We start from the raw sequence: 17,314 nt of genomic DNA, 5'->3' as shown, positions 1-17,314 counted from the left end.
TCGAAATTTTATTTGTTCTCTGTTCTCATGTAACAACAGTGAGTTTTGGTTAATGAGGAACCTGGCAGCAAGCTCCTGGCTGTTCATTAGTATGTGCCATACCTTCTTTGTATGATAGGGGGCGCTGTGGCTCAGGCTTCTATTGGATGCAACATCTTCAAATGAAAAAAATAAAGAAATCCATGAAATTACATCAGAGCATAAAGCCCATCTTCCGCCTCCTCACTTTTCTTCCAGCCCCTCCTCACCCACCCTCCTCTGCTTAAGCCATGCGGGGGCTGATACAGACGCACACACAAACGCACGCATTGGGGCTTCTGACGTCACAGAGTGTGATGTCGCCCATGCAGGGGATTCTGAGAACATAACATGCCGGGATTGTAGTGCTTTACAGTTGACATGCTGCAAATGAAGGGAAAAAAAAAAAAACAACAGATTCCAACTTCCGGTGCCAAAGCTGCTTCCTGTGGGAATTCGTGGCAAGAATATACTTCACAAACAAACTGAAGTGTTTTGTTCTCGCGGCTCACTGTGTATATGATGAGCGGAAGTAAGTACAGCAGCATGTGCAGGTTGCGCTGTTGCATAACATCCGAGGCAACCTCCTCTCTGTCTGTCCTTCATATATCATTGTGGTTCGGTATGTCCCTTTATTGGGGATTATTTCTCTGTTCTGTGCTATGTGGAAGGTGTGAGCTGCGTTGTGTTATGAGCAGAACAATGCCAAGGGCAGGACGAGTTCAGAAAAACAACACTGTCTTTTCATAACAATATGGCTTCTGTTCGAAAGCACCTCAGTCCCCTTTTTGTCTTGTTTACGCTTATTAGCTTGGCTGATGGTGAATGCTGAGAGCCCATCAAGAGAAAAGGAGAGGGAAAAAAACGTGAGATGAAAAATATGGCAGAGGTAAGGAGACATCTGCTTCATGTTCTCCCAAGCCTCCCCTCAAAAGTCGTCCCGCTGAAGGTTTTGGTAAAGTGGATTTGTGTTAATGTCGTGCGTGTGTTTGCATCTGTTTTACTTTTACTCCCTATTTCTGAAAACCAATGCAGTCTACGCTTTCCACTCTTGAAAAAATAAATTAACTTAAACAAAAATTCTAAATAAAATTAGACATTTCTGTCAACCTGAGCGAATGACAACACAACATAAGAAAATATGCTTGATACAGATTTAAAATCAAGCACAGTTGAACTTCCCCCCCCCCTCACAGGGCGGCCATTTTGTCACCATCTGGCGCCTGAAAATGACATCACAGTGCCTCAGGGCTCAGCCGGCAAACGTCACATGACCAAAACCCAGAAAACAGGTAAGTAATGACGGTCAGTACCTGAGCCCTTCGTCACTTTGATGTCATTTTCAGTCACTAGCAAGTGCCAAAATGGCCGCCACACTTCTAATTATGCCACTCCACTGTGTGTCATTTTATTTGCTTCCATACACAAACAGTATTTCACCATTTTTTTCTGCGTTGTTTTTCCTCCGATATTTGTACGGAAGATTACAGCTAATGTGGCACCAACACAGTGGAATTTGTTTTAATCCATGAGAGACATCTGATGATAGGGAGATAGCCGGGAGAATGCATTGTCAAGGCTAAGATTTAATAATATAACGCTTGGAATGAGAGGAGGGGCTCGAAATTGTGTTCATTTGTGTCGTTAGTGTGTGTGCATGTATGTACATAAACTGCATGATCACTTGTGATTTAAACGCCTCCTTTAGTCCCGGTGAGAGTGCCATTGGTCTCCCGTGGAGGTGTGCGCTATTTCACAATGACAGGCTAGCCGAAGCAGTTTCCGAGGCAGTGCCACAAAGCATGTTGGGATTCTCGCAGCCCGCCATGAGCAAATTGAAAAAAAATAAATAAATACAGGTGAAGCCACAGAACAAACCAAAATCTTTATTTCACAGTAAACAGAGGTTGGGAGAGAGACAATATGGTGCCATGGCGGCGGCGTGTGTGCGTCGATGTAGCTATTTTTAGCCCCTGACTAAAGTGCTGAGAGGGCTGAACTGGGGTTGAAAGCAGGGACAAATAATGTGACACCATGTGCAGGCCAGCACTTCAATATGGATGATCATCTTCCGTCCCTTCCTATTTTGAAGGTGTTATTTGCTGTTTCTCTGCTCTTTAAACCGCCTCAGCTAAAAACATTAGGCATGCTTGAACAAGCTAATGAGATGCAAGACAAGAGCTGTAATAAATGTTCTGCATTTTTACTGCTATAATAATGTAGCATTTTCCTTATTCACTTATCCACTTATTCAGTGTCATATTTTTATTTTTCATTTGTTTTTGCCTTAAGTAATAGTGGCGAGTATCAGTCTCCTCCGTGAGTACCCGATCCCTAGAAATAAGGCTGTTATCAACCCGATACCGATCGGTATTGGACTCGCCCATCCCTACTTTCTAGGATACGCAAAACCTTTGTGAAGGCACATCATTTGTTGATTCAAATTGTGATCGTTCAGCGTCTATGTGTGTCATTCTAATTAAACATGTTTGTTGCTGTAGTTTGTGGTGGTTTTGTACCGCTCAGTATCAGCCTGATGACGTCCTATTTGTCATATTCTGTCCTTCAAGTGTAACTACATAAGCAGTGCTGTTTGGCAGCGGCGACGCTAAGATCAGAAGTTCAGGGGTCAGGTAAGAGCAATTTCATTGTTTTCTTAATTTTCCATGAAAGGAAGGTTATTTTTTTTAGGAAAGCACAACATGTTCTAAACCACAATACCACAAATGTACTTTTGTGAATACTAATGTATATATATATATATTTTTCTCATTTTTCTCTCTGTGTGTTAAATTTTATTAGGATCCAGTCCACTAGCTTGCTAATAGCACCTTAGCTTTAATATTGACAAAAGCCCATAGCACACCAACTAGCTTCTCTCACACCTATTCAAACAGAAGACAGCATCGCTGGCGTTAATCACCTGAAATATTTCCTAACTTGGAAGAAATGTCAGCTAACTCCTACCTGAAAACATAAACAGCTAGCCCTGATAGAATGCAGAAGAAAAAGAGGAATAATAATGAGTAACTAGCGGTTTGTTCATTGGTTGACTAAGTCGTCACTTTAGCATGACGGAACAAATCAAATTGATAAAAATACAAAAAAACAGTCATTACTTGCCATAATTGGACAAAATGTTTGAGAAATAAGCTACACCTAGCTTATTTAGTTATGTGAAAATAGCTTCAAAGCCTAAAACAAATATTTGTCAAATATGTCTGGGTTAGCATTAGCGCTGATCAATGTTGAGCATGACTCTTTGTTACCAATTAAAGTCGTTTAGCGCTAGTTGCTAGCAGTTTGACAACACTGTCACTTTTACATAAAAGAATAAATTAAATTGATGAAAAAAAAAACATTCATTAAAATATTGGATAAATAAGCTACACCTAGCTTATTTAGCTACATAAACACTTGAAAGTCTAAAAGAAACAATTATTAAATATGTCTGGATTAGCGTTAGCGCCAATCAATATGGAGCATGATGAGATTATATAGGCAGAATTTATGTATTGCGCCTCATTAGATTGTCGCCATTCCTGTGGAAATGACCTTTTAGATACCGATAGGGTCCAGATTGATGAGGAGCATATTAATACACATGCATGGTTTTATTGATTTGGTGTGTGTTCCTCTGCGCCTTTTGCGTGCGTGTTTGTAATGTCGTGTCTATTATGGGATGTGCGAGGGAGCTTCTCTGCAGTCTGGGTGACATCACTTGCCCGGAGCGCATCGCATGACAGGCGGCAAGGCCACAAGCAGCAGAGAGGCGTACTGTAACATTACCCACGCACCTCACTGCACTCCTTTATTTATCCCTTCAGTCCCCCCGGGGTCTCGCTACTCTTTTGCTGATGACGTAGGCCGTCTGCTGTTGTTGCGCTCGCTCGCTTCCTGTCGTCTCTCTTCTTTTTTTTTTTGCTCTTGGAGTGGATGGACAGCTGGATGAGCTTTTCACTTTTCTGATTCATGGGGCTGGCAGCGGTTTTCCTCTCCGAAGGGACACTTTTGGCTTTCAGTCACTCCGGCTGTGAATCAGCTCGGTTTTATGTAATCTTCCATGTAAATAGGAGCAATGAATCGATAAATTCGGGGTATTTTTATTCCTCCATGCTGCACGAGATTCTACATTCTTTGAAAGCAGGATTCATAATTTATAATTAATAACATGAAAACAATAAAATAAATCGAATCTTTGACTTGACTTTACAAAGTCTTGAATAACAAGAACACAACAACAAATGTGTGTTTGTTTTGTTCTGATTTCTTCTGTTGCAAAAAAAAAAAAAAAAAACACCCAATCAACAGACAGCATTGTCATACTCCACTCGATATTTCCGTACAGCTAATGTTATCAAAAGTCCTCATTACACGCAGAGAAAGGGTAAAGTAAATTGCTTATTAAAAGAAAAAATACCCAAATGCAATTATACATTGATAATTACAATCTGTATGCAACAAATTCGCCTATTGTGCATCAACTAAGCTGACTGGTAACGACCCCTCACAAAACACCATAGACGAGTTCGCAAAACTTGGAATAACATAAGTAACACTTTTCTTCTCCGTGTCATCAACAACTCTGTTATACGTTAATGTATTATACTGCCCCTAGTGGCCATCTTGCGATCTTCACATTCTATTAAATTCTGACTATGTTTTAATGAAGGACAATATTGTGCAATGCTATTTGTTGTTTTCTGGGAGATGAAACGGATTATGAACATTTTCATTCATTTGTCAAAATGAAAGATCAGGCACCACTGTAAAGCCTTTAGTTCCAATCATGCGCAATTTAGGGGAAGAAAAAAATAAGCATGCAAGTAGATCAAGTCAAAGAAACACTAAATTGTCTGCGGCTTCAGTTGTCTATCAAGTAAAAGGAAAAGAAAACTTGAATAAGCCAACGTCAACAACCTGCTATCCGATTTACATTTCAAGATCGCAACATCCGTAAAGTAAAAACATAAATACTTAAGATGCACCGCTCTCAAACATTTCGCCAACAAATGAAGAACGGCTCATATATGTTTCTGCTGCATGGCCACATGAGAAATGGAATGTGAAAAGATCTCCTACGATCTCCTCCCTGAGTCGCAGCCATGAGATGGCTCATTAAAATGCAAATGTGTTCCTTTATAAGAGCAACTAATTTAGCGTCTGTCCTTGAACGCGGCCTCCAGCATGAATTCTATTCACGGCGCTCGTCTTTTGTGACCATCGTGTGCACTCGTCGGACACAACATTAGGTACACACGCGCCATTTGCTGAGATAGCATTCAAAAGCTGTGTCGACTTCCAATTTTGCAACCTCTATTTTTATTTTTTGCTTTGACTTTCGGGCAACAAAAAAAAAAGGAAATTAACATGCAGCAGTTTGGCAGATAGTCAATGGTTTTTCAAAAAAGAGCGGCTTCAAGCTATTTATTGTCATTAACAGATGAAGTTTAATGTCAAACTAAACATAAAACCAAGAGAATGATTTATGTATTTCAAACAACCACAGAGCTTTCCTTGGGAACTCTATTTAGCTTAATGCTCATGAAAAACGCAAAATGCCATAGATGGGCTAACAAATAGCATTAATGTCACTGAATAACAAATTACGCAACGTATATTTGAACATCAACGATCGCCCCCAGGTGGCCAACGTATATACACCGGAAGCAGCACAATTACAATTGAACAAAAAATAATTAAAAAAAAAAAAATGAATTTAAAAAAATGTTTAATTCTTTATATTTTTGACAGTTGCCATTTTCATGTTTTTATGAAGTAAAATCTTCTAGAATGAAAGTTTTCACTAAAAGAAAATTATTTAATTTATATTATTTATTTAATTAAATATTTTTTTCCCCGCCATCTCATAACTCATCAACCCCGATTTCCTTTCCCTCTATGCACGTACGTATTATTTTTATATATATATATCATCAGCGGAGTCTTGTAAAACCAAATGACCTCATTTAGGCAAAGTAAGTTTATGACAATGCCAAGTTTGCGTTGGTGGCCCAGCGGTGTGTTTGCTCAATCAAAGAGGTTCATGGTGATGTCAGCGTGAAGGCGAGTGCAGTCCATCATCTTATGTTCAACCTTCCTTGTGTCATGTGTGGCCTTGCAGGCCCCATAGTGAGATAAGCGACTGGCTGTTACCAGGTTCCTTGTGATTATAATGTCAAGGTAATGCAAACTGTCAGAAGGTGCGCTCGTGCAAAAATGACGGCTGCTCCTTTCTCGCTTTTCCTCAAAAAAACGTATTGTATCGTGCGTTTCTGGAGCCAGATCCGTTGGCCTTGGCAAGCTCTTGTTCTGCTGAAAAAAAAACGAAGCAACAAAAAGGAGGTGAAGAAGCAGCAAAACATCGACTCAGTTGATCCTTTGATGCGCCGACCTTTTTAATAATTTGCATGAGCTAACCTTTGGAGTTTACGTGTGCAACCTTCGGACAGTCCATTTCAGAGGCTGATGTGATGCGACTTGAGTTGGAGTTCAGTCCATTGCTGATACCTGATCGCAATGTAGGCCGATTTCCGCTGCGTGCTCCCACAAATAAAAGTGTACTTCGTGACCTTGCCACTTCGATGTATCTCAGTAAACGATAAACCAAATTAACTCCGCCTTTGTGTTTCTTTCTGTCTCGCGCCAACAAAGGTGCACCGGGTAGGACGGAAAGGAATGACATTTATTCATCTTTCCGTGGTGGAGCTCTCCGACCTCTGGAGAACGTGACTCTTTCGGGGGAACTTGTACATTTGAGTAGCAAACAGTCCTCCCTTGTTTTATGTGACGTATCGCCTTGGTCTTTACGAGGGTAGAAGATGCTTTAATAGGATTGCAAAGATAAAGACGCATGATGGAGTGGAAATCAATAGAGCACAATGACAGATCAGGAGCGGCGCCAAATACAAAAGCATAATTGGATTCAATTTCATCCCGAGTTTGCGTTTGTACCAAGCGTGCAGTCGTGCACGACGGATGCTTGACCTTGGATGGAAGTCCGGATCTTCCTGACAGGCGAAAAACTGCACGCTATTTAATTTTCTCACATCCAAACTTCCGTCTGTCCATCGTCATCAGGGGCGATTGTGATGTTGATTCTTGACACACTTATCAATTGATCTTCTTGAAGTGTTGACAGGGTATTAATCAAGAATCCTAATCATTTTTGAATGACTGCCAATATTTAGGAAGGAGCATTAAAGCTTGCTGGAAAAAATAACAAAACTGAATTGGACACTACGGGAATCCTGTAGAAATCTGAAAGTTCTTTTTCCTTAGAAAAGTTGCAATCATTTAATAAGAGTCTCAGAGTCCGATTTCTTTTTTCGAGATAACATTTTTTTTCAAGATAAATAAATAAACCTCACATTTTCGTAAGGAAATAAGCTGTCATCTCATGAGATTTTAGTCTTATCTAAAAAAAAAAAAAATACAAATACATTTTGAAATAAAGGGACATTTTTTAAAATGTGCCGAAAACCTGGAAGCTACATTTTTTAAATACTTTTGAAGCCAGAATGGCACCTCTTGATGTCAACTCTTTTTATTTAGCGTTTTTTTTTTAATTATTATTATTATTTTTTTTTAGAAATGCTTGTTATTTTATTTGTCGTCTAGTTTAAAAAAAGTGTTCAAATAAGAGTAAAGCCCAACATGTAGCAGACTACATGACAAGTCGCCGGTGACATCCCCAACGCTGTCACTAAGAGCTGATGTACTGCTTCACGAAGGTACATTCGTTGTCCAGATAATTTGTCCCGTCACATCCTTGACAGGAGCTTTAAAGTATCTTGGGAGAGTTGAGTTGGGTTGGGTATGAATAGCAAAGATTAGCACCACGCTCCCAACTAGCCACGGGGCTAAGAATACGTCGGATTGCTGCTTGGTGTGACGGTGAAGATTCCGAAGACCTCCTCCGCCGGGTGGGACGGTGACCCAGAGGGGGAGAGGATTGAGGTCAGTTCGGCGCTACCAAAGGTAGTTCAAGCTTATACAAGAGGAATGAAGAGTTATTTTTGTTGTTGGACAAAGGAGGGAAAGCGAGCATGAGAACAGCTTACCTTTTTGAGACTTTATTTCAAGCACGTCTGCGTCTGCGTCACAGAAACGGTGGCGTAGCGGAATCTCACGAGTGGTCCGTTCGCTACTTTTTCCTCTACGTTTGGATTTAAAGTCATTATTATGTAATTATGTAAAATGAATTTAGCTGTCGTGGCAAACTTTAATTGTACGGGCAATGTTTGAGGCAGATGTGCGACTTTTGAGGCATGTCCATCAAAAATTTGGTTGGAATCTAAATTGTCACTTTTGGGGTGGCCAAGCGTGGGAAATTATGGTCAGCGGGCAACATGTGGCCCCCTCCTTTATTTATCTCCACAGATTATTGATACGATCAAGAGTACTGTAATTTTTTGATTCACAGAACAGTAGTTAGTGTGTATTTTCATGTTTGGGATGCGTACATGAAAAGGTTGCAGCTTTGCATTTATCAGAATCAGAATGAGAAATCCCTTTATTGTCATTGTACTCAAGATTAGATTAGCTCCCCTCTCCAGTGCGATACAACAATAATTCAGATAAATATATAAATTAGATTAATAAGAGAATAGTTAGTGCAATGGAAAATAATTGATGGAGTCAATGTGGGAATGTTTCTTCCCACAGTAAAAAAAAATACATCAATAAAAATAAAAAACATATTGCCTACTAGTGCACAGTTCGCCTCGGGACTGAATAAATCCAAATGGCATGCGACCTTCACCCCTGAAATTGCCGTAATTGAATCCTGTAACTTCACATGTGTAACAAGGGCATTCTATCTCGACCCCGAACCGCATCCCCCCCCCCCCTCACCCCCTCACACACATATCCATTAATTTCACACTCTGCATTGACTCGGCTGTCAATATTTCTTAAAAGTGAAGCGCCTGCGAAAATTCATGAAGCCGACTCGCGCGGGTCAAAGCTCAGCTACCATTTCTCCTTTCAAATTTGGCCAAGTGCATAATTTCTGCCATGTATCAACTGACCACAATGCTTTCATATCTTTCCAAAGCACACAACTCGGTTTTATGCGCGTTTGCGTGTCATATACTCCTACAATATTATAATTGCCAGAGTTCTTTGGGTCGTTCGTAAAGGAGAGCAAAGCTATTAAAAGTCCGAGTTGTCGGCTGATAAATTGACCTGAGAGCGGTTGGAGTCATTCCACCACGGGAGGTGTCAAAATTAAGAGCTATTAGCAGCTAACTAAGCTCTATCCTCAGATTAGCACTGATCAGCAGCGGAGTAAGAGGTGGATTTTGCTCTTCCTTTCTTCCTTCCTTTGACTTGCACTCTTCATGAATCGTAATCATTATCCTCTCCGGAGCCTTTTTCCTTTGCTCGTTGCGTTTCTCTTCCTTTCCCCTCCATAAACCTGTTAAAGGGAAAGCCGCAGGATCTCCAAATGGCCGTGGAAGTGAAAGTGTGGAATAGGAAGAGAAAAGGGACTGTTTATCATAACAATTGTTGCTGTGAGTTCATTTCTTCCGCCTTCTTCGGGGTGAAAATGCGAGGGGGACGGCGTCAAGCCACATCTGTCATTTTAAAATAAATCTTAAGAGCGCTAGGAAAAAAAGGCTTTGGCATTTGCAGTCAACTAGGATGCTGATTAACCTCCAAAAAAAGAGCAGCGGTTTCCTCGGGCCTGTTTTCTGATTCGCTGCTTGAAGTAGGTCTGCCGCTGAAGTCAACTCAAAGGGTCACGGCCAGGTTGCCCTCTTAATTCTGCCCAATTACGTGTGATTAGACCTTCTTGGGGGCGCTTAAGAAAGCAGCCAGTGATCTAAAATAAGCTTAAACTCTTCTGTAATGAGCATTTCCCAGCCAGGAATAGCTGATGAAAAGACGAATGAAAGCGTTTTGGACTCATATTAGGCACCGTATTTGGGAATTGATGCGCAGTAGGGACTTGTTGTATAAGACTTGTAACTAGGTTAAGACACAAGTGACTGCGAACAGGAAACACAACATGTTTTCACTGAAAAAACACATATGCAGGGCTGATGTGAGAGTATCATGCGTTTTATTTAAATGGTTAGTCGACCCCCCCCCCCAAAAAAAAAATCTTTGCATTAAAATGTCCTATTTGCCGTCACGAGTCTAAACATGGTATTTTGATTAATATTGTGTTTGTGGAACATGACTTAAGCAGTAAAATCCACCCATTTTTAGCCGTGTCAGGGGGCGGCCATTTTGTCACTTCTGTCGACTGAAAATGACATCACAGTTGCTCAGCGTTCAGATAACATTAAATTATGGATCAACTTAAAAAAACAGATGAGGTAAAATTTTCTATTTTCTGTCATGAGTCTAAACATGGCATTCTGCTTTATATTACGTTTGTGGAATATCAGTTAAGCAGCCGTCTCAGGGGGCGGCCATTTTAGCCAACTAAAAATGACTCCATAGTGGCTCACATAATGACCAATCATGGCTCTGTAAATTTTTCAAAATGTTCACATGTCGGCATTTCGGGATGACTTGTGTTAATGGTTGTAGTTCTTTCAATTCTGACCGTCAGTGAATAATGTGGCAGTTGGAAGGTGAAGCCAGCACCAGACAGCACGTCCACGTACATTCAGTGCTCCCTCGCTCGTGTTTTTGATCTTCTTCTTCTTCTTTTTTTTTTTAACTCGTTTTTACGGCGTCTCATAACTCTCGTGTCAGACCCGTGTATGCTTTACGACGCTCTCCTGCGAAGCTAAAAGATTGCACGCACGCACCCTAATAACATGAAGGTCAACATGTTGGCTCGTTGGAGCAAGCGCCGGTCGCCGCCCCGACTGCATGTCAGTGTAAGAACATTACACGTTACCTAGTCCCTGGAACTTTTGGTGAGTACTTCAGTTCCAAATAGAATCGGACAAGTAAAAAGATTGTTCAGGAGCGTTTGATGAATTGTGTTTGAGCACGCAGCACTTTTTATTTCCATGAGCGCAGTGGCAGTGGGATTTATACCGCTGCTGTCTGAAAATGCCCTCGGCTGCTTTATGGCTGGAATATGAATCAGAGTTGGAGTGCAGACAGCATGGGGATGTGATCTATGTCCACACTGGTTCACATCCAGCTACTCCATCACTCTACTTCCCTGCCGGTGCTCACAGCGTGTTAGACGGGATGAAATTAGGGGCTTCGCAACAACGATGCAAAGTAAATCGGGAGGATTTTCAGTGCCTTGTATTTGGACGACTAAGATCAGTTTTTCAAGCTTTTTTTTCCCGCCGTACTACAATAAAGTGTAATTGCACATACACTCCAGTAGTTGGCAGTGGCGCTCTCCTTGCCCATTGTGCGCAGCGAGTGTTAACTCTACGGTGTAGAACGAAAATGCTTTTACTTATAGTAGAAAGTGGATGGTGGGGGCGTAACTGGACTAGGGCAACACTGATCAGTGTTAAATCATGGCTAAAATGTTAGCGAAATTCGATGCAGAGCAATGCTACACAACAGGCAGTTGCAACCGCATTTATTATAAGCTACTAATTCCTGTGCATGGGCAGCATAAATATAGCCTATTATACAGGATTTTAGAATTTGATGCATGACAAACAAGGGCCTTGAAAAATGTTCCCCCGGTTTTTAAGTGTGTATCGCTGAAGCTACCTGTGCCACTGAGTCACACATTCGTTCTACAATGTACACACACGCACGCACACCCCTGCACAATCTTTGCTGACGTCAACTGAGAGACTCTGGTCAACAAATATGCACTCCTCTAGAACGTGTTGTTACATCAACCTCATGTGCAGTATGTCAATAATTACTAGCATACCAAATAATGATCCATTCAACCCTATGAACTACACAAGCACACACACACACACACACACATGGACTTGCGTATGTCTGGGTTTTAGTTACAGCAGGTCCACACAAGCTGATCAGGAACGTAGTAACCAAACAAGATGGTAAGAGCCACTTCCTCGAATTAAATCCTAAAAAAAAAAAATGACAGTCATGAAATAGCGAAGGTGCTTTAATCGGAATCAATAAAAAAAAAGACAAAGCCAATCAATATTCGCACAGCATGTGACTTCTGTCCTTATTGTGTTTTTTTTTCCTGACATTTTCAGGCATGAGGAAAGAGTTTGCTTATAATGTTGATTCAGGTCAGTTGTGTTTGGACAAGAAGAAGGCAGCTCATGCAACCCCAACTGTAAACTTGTAGCTCAAATGATTATTTTTCCTGGTAATCTTTTTATCATTTGTCCTGTTTTTTTTTTTTCTAAAGCAGCAGCTCTGTTTATCCTTCTTTCTGTTTATTTTTCCGATCCCGGCACCCGTCTTGGTGCGTTCTCAGTGTTTCCTCGCGTTGAGAACATTGGCAGATGGAGGGCAAAGGGGGTGGATGTGCTACCTGCTGCCAGGTGCTCATGGGGAGGCGGTGGGGGCAACGTGTACTCGCGCGGTCACGGAACCCGGACGGCCTACTCTGACCTCTGATAAGACAACAGTAACCCTTCCCTTAGCTGCCCTTGCAAAGCTGTGGACTTTTCCACATCTTTGACCTGGCTTGTAGTGGACGGCTGAGAATTCCCCTGATGTTTTCGACATTATACAAGAGGAGAAGCTCAGATTTGCTTCCTTTGACAAGTAGCGCAATGTTTTATGTTTGTATTCAGTCATCCATGTTCTGCTTATTAGCTCATCGGGGAGTCCTGGGTGACATGGAGCCTGTCCTACAGAGCCCGACATTGCGCGAGCGGCAGTGAAGAATACAAGAGGGCCTTGGTAGAATGCTAAATTTAAGATCCCCTGTACTTACATTGTAATAACACCCAAAAAAAAAAATCGCTCAAAGAAGTAACAAACGTTCCATAACTCACATCCATCCAAGTGTTAAGGATTATTTGTCAAAAGAGCGGGGCCCGCTTGACTGATGCTATCCACTCCAAGAAGCCTGAGGTAGCGGAGGTCAAAGTTCATCTGGATGCATGTCTGTTTGTTACTCGTTTGAGCTCACAGCTGATTTTTCTGACTTCCAAACAGCGACGGCATCTCAGGGCGACAACGCACTGTCGTCTGCAATTTCTCTTCCGGTCGTGACTGCAGTGTTATCTGCGCGTCGCCATCGCATGCTTCACTCTGCATTACACTGACAAAGGTGATGCTTTTGGTCGGAGCTGCATGCGTAAGCTTCCTGCCTCTGTCTTCACTGAGAGTGATTGCGTGTCGACCATGATGCCTCAGACACTTTTACATTCTGGCTTTGTTGCCTAGATGCCAACCAGAAGGTCGCTCTCCAGGTGATGTTATTTTTATTACATGCTGTGCGCGTGTGTGTGTGTCATTTAAAGTGTGTGTGTGTGTATACGTGTGTTAGGGAGGTGGGAATGCTGAGCACTTTGGCCGTCAGCCATTAGAGAGAGAAAAAGAGAGAGAGACAGAAGATGCATCAGCAGGGAGCAACTACCATTTACACAGTCTTGTTTGGCAAACCGGCTGCTTGCTGAGATTTCCCGAACAGCAAAATGAAGATTAGCATGTTTATCCATGCGAAAGCTAACAGCGAAAATGTGGCAAAATGAGGTTTGCAAGTCTGAAGTACACCAAGTAACCATGCGAGTTTGCTCACAAAATCAACAGGCGCCCGCATCGCTTTTTATTTTTTTTTTGTAATAAAGTGCTTATTACCATATAACAATATTACACAGTTTATAATTTACTTCATGTTTGGCGTGCTAATTGACCGTTTGCTGAGTAGTCAAAGATCAAATGACATGCTATTCAGGAGTTTATGAGAAACTGTTTTTCTGTGAAGTTGTTGTTTTTTAATGCATCATGTGCTTCTCATTTTTATTACTTTTGTAAAAAAAAATTTTATTAGCCCGAGCAATGTGGATTTTTTAGACCGATTTTCGGTAGAAAAAAAAATACAGACTACAGATTAATCAGACGATTTATTTAATGAATATCTAATGCATAGTTACTTTATTTTTTCTTTATTTAAACACATTGTGACTTTTGGTTGTGTGTAAAATTGTGACATCCATTCTAATATTGTTTTGGTTGCTGCCATTGTAGAAAATTCTAGTTCGTAAATAATTTAGTGTGGTTATTTTTTTCATTATTTTTTCGGGGGCGGGAAATCTCTGGATGTTTTGCAACCAAAATATTGTTTGCCCAGCCAGGTACCAAATGTACAGTCCCGTTCACCATCCAACCTCTGTTATGATACGACCTCCACGGACAGGAAATTGCTTGCTCGCTTGCTTCATGAAAGAAGTAGTCAGTTGAGCGGCGTCTTTCGAAAAAAGAAAGACAAGCTGTTTATAGCGTGATGTAAGCGGATTATCAGCTCTTTGAATCAAAATGTCCTGATTTTTAGGGATCAGAATTTGGGATGGCATCAACAAACAGCCTCCAGTTTGTGTGCGACAACACCGACATCCACGCCAACTAATTACCGACGGAGATGGGAAGGGATTAGGATGAAAGCGAGCTCGTTTGAGGCGGGATGAGCGGCAGGGTATCGTGATGGAGGGGCAGATGGCACGAGGCGGTACGCAGCCATCTCATGGCAGAAGACCCCGTACATGGAGCCGTGCACTTTGCGAGAAGGTTACGTTATGCAATCCCACAACTGGGTGCGCTCCAGTTCTTGCCGACTCGGGCTGTTGGTGCTGAAGCTGACAGCGCTTGATCCACGCCCCTGAATGGCTGCCCACATTTCACATTTTACACCTGTCACGGAACATTTGGATGCGTCAAGCAGTGGTGTAACTAACGGCAGATTTCATGTCTCTATTCCAGCTGGCTGTGCCGGTTCGTGACTCAACTCAAAGGAACTCCTGAATGTGTTCAACTTGCACGTTTCCTGGTAAACCAGGTGACAACATCTGCTGAGAACAGTTGGATTTAAAGGTGAGGTATTCCACCTTTGCCACAGTGAATTTCTTCTTGGCACTCACGGGGGGTGGGCGGGGGGTGAGTTGGAAAAGCTGGTCTCAAGGGTTAGACGAGTCCAAGAGGATTTTTGCCTAGCCACATTTTAGCTCTTCAAGAGCACAATTATTTCCCTAACTAGATTTTCCAAACTGGGATCTTTTTTCTCCATCTCTAGAAAGCGGATGAAGATAAAATTATGCTATGAAGTGTTTGTGCCGGTAAAATCATGTTGTGAAAGTGGGCTCTTCAAAAAAATAAAAAATAATAATAATAATAAAGATAAGCGACATTGCATAGTTAATGCTAGCTAGCTAGCTAGCTAGCTTGTTGCCATTGAAACGTGTCCAAACAATGTATGGTCAATTATCCGCTAGACTGCAGGTGTGTCAATCATTAAATAAGGAAAATAATTGTCTAGTTGAGCAATGCAGTCCGTAATGGTTAATATTTGTATTATTTATTTTCAAATTTTTTTTACCTCGCTGCCTGAAATTGACGCGTCTGTAATTATTTACGTACAATTTGGGTATCGGTATCAGGGACGTGCGCTCTTCTGGTGACTGTCCTCATGAAGTCAACAGACATCTGAGCTGAGCACGAGGAGCAATGGAGTGTCTCAAGCCGAGTTATTGCTATTCCAGATAGATGCTGGGCCAAGAATTTAGAGTCCTGGTACTTGATATTTGCAAGACCAGGACATTAACCTCCGACAAAGGCTGGACTCCTGCGGTTCCAAGAGAGCCATCGGTTACCGATGGGAAGACTTTGTAACACTGTTATCAACTACCTTTGGCACATTTACAGTTTCTTTTGATTGATTACATGTTTATGACAATTATTAGCGCATTTGCCCCCCCCCCCCTTTCTCTTTTCGTTTGGCTACAGCATTTTAAATTTCTGAGAGAATTGCAATTTCCAGGTGCTTTTTTTTTTTCTTTTTATTGGATCACATAATCCGTCTAGCCATCCTTACTGTTGAGAACAAGTGTCTGTCCTCCGGGGAAAGTCTTTAATGGTTCAGACAACTTTTACAGAGCCGGAGAGAGCACAGAGGAAAAACTGCTCTGACTTTGAAAACTTCCACAGTTACTTGTGTGATGGCTCCTGCTCTATCGTTTTTGCCACCAACAAATCAGACACACCTGGTCAGTTCGCCTTTTTTTTTGCAGGCTTGCTTTCCAAGTCTATTTGTGCCAGATGGCTGTGCACGGTGAATTGCAAGAGGTGGAGCCGTCGAGAGGCGTTAGCCAATCCCAACATGGGGCGGAGACGTACTTCTACCCGGCAACAGACCGAGAGCGAAACGGCTACGGTATTCTGTGCACAGGTGGACACGAACAGAGCTTAGTCCAAAGACTTTAGTGACTTATTGCAGGGTGACACTTTCTCACCACGTCCCACAGTTCATCATGCACACGCTTTGAATGATTTTTAGAGTCGGATTGCAGAAGCCTGCACCTGTTGTATCAAAAAGCCAAACAGAGAATTCTCAGTTGGATTGGCATTGTCTTGTGTTTCAAGTGGTATAAAGTGAGCCCCTGTTTTTGGTGACAGGTGAAAAGCCATAATACTGAGGGACTATGTGATTTTGTTTTTTTTAAATAGCATTACTCCTCACATACATTTTAAGCACATCAAGTTATGAGTATTCCTTAGATCTTGTTCTCGCTATCTCCCTGTCAGTAAAGTGAACTGCAAGCAAAAAACAAGTCAACATTATATATTTCAACAGCAGAAATGTTCAACTGAAACGTAAAATTTCACCTAAAGAATGTTAGCTTACTTGATGCTAACATACAGTTGTAGAACGTGAAACGATATAGAATACAGAAATTAGCATGGATGTCAAGCCTTAAAGGGGAAGTCAACCCCCAAAATAATCTTTGCAATAAAACGTTCTTAGCCTTTAAACACGACATTCTGATTAATATTGCATTTGTGGAATATGAGTTAGACAGCAAAATCCACCCGTTTTTAGCCATCTCAGGGGGCGGCCATTTTGTAACTACTGCCGACTGAAAATGACATCACAGTCGCTCAGGGCTCAGCTAACGACCAATCATGGCTCAGCTTCAGAAAACAGATTGCCCGTGATTGGCCGTTAACTGAGCCCTGAGCGACTGTGATGTCATTTTCAGTCGACAGGAGTTACAAAATGGCCGCCTCCGAGATGGCTAAAATACGGTGGATTTTACTGCTTAATTCATATTCCGCAAACGCAATTTTAATCAGAATGCCATGTTGGGAGTAAACCAATTAATAGATTATATTCTTGTAAAGATAATTTTTGGGGTTGACTTCCCCTTTAAAATAAATTGCTACGAACACAGTGGCGTACAATCTCTAAAACTGGTTCTATATT

General features: G+C 41.6%; 1 protein-coding gene and 1 long non-coding RNA gene across 3 annotated transcripts in view; one reads left to right on the top strand and one right to left on the bottom strand.

Annotated features, from left to right (window-relative positions):
• Positions 1 to 250: 250 nt before the first annotated feature.
• LOC148322578 (uncharacterized) lies at positions 251 to 16,928 on the top strand. Of its 2 annotated transcripts, none has more exons than XR_015846647.1 (5): positions 251 to 550; positions 829 to 907; positions 2,589 to 2,651; positions 14,818 to 14,928; positions 16,122 to 16,928. It is a non-coding gene; the product is annotated as an uncharacterized LOC148322578 (long non-coding RNA). The 2 variants fall into 2 exon arrangements; XR_015846648.1 differs by having other exon boundaries at positions 545 to 640.
• The window catches only part of LOC148322576 (uncharacterized), a 47,181-nt gene continuing 41,593 nt past the window's right edge, over positions 11,727 to 17,314 (bottom strand). Inside the window, exon 5 of the mRNA XM_088317086.1 lies at positions 11,727 to 11,999. The gene's annotated coding sequence lies outside the window, so the exon portion shown is untranslated. The remainder of the gene's footprint in view (positions 12,000 to 17,314) is intronic.

This window comes from Idiotropiscis lumnitzeri, chromosome 15, assembly GCF_059441095.1.
Source record: "Idiotropiscis lumnitzeri isolate Australia: NSW breed Sydney's pygmy pipehorse chromosome 15, RoL_Ilum_1.0, whole genome shotgun sequence".
In the NCBI taxonomy this organism is placed as follows: domain Eukaryota; kingdom Metazoa; phylum Chordata; class Actinopteri; order Syngnathiformes; family Syngnathidae; genus Idiotropiscis; species Idiotropiscis lumnitzeri.
This window is presented reverse-complemented; position numbering and strand designations above follow the sequence as displayed.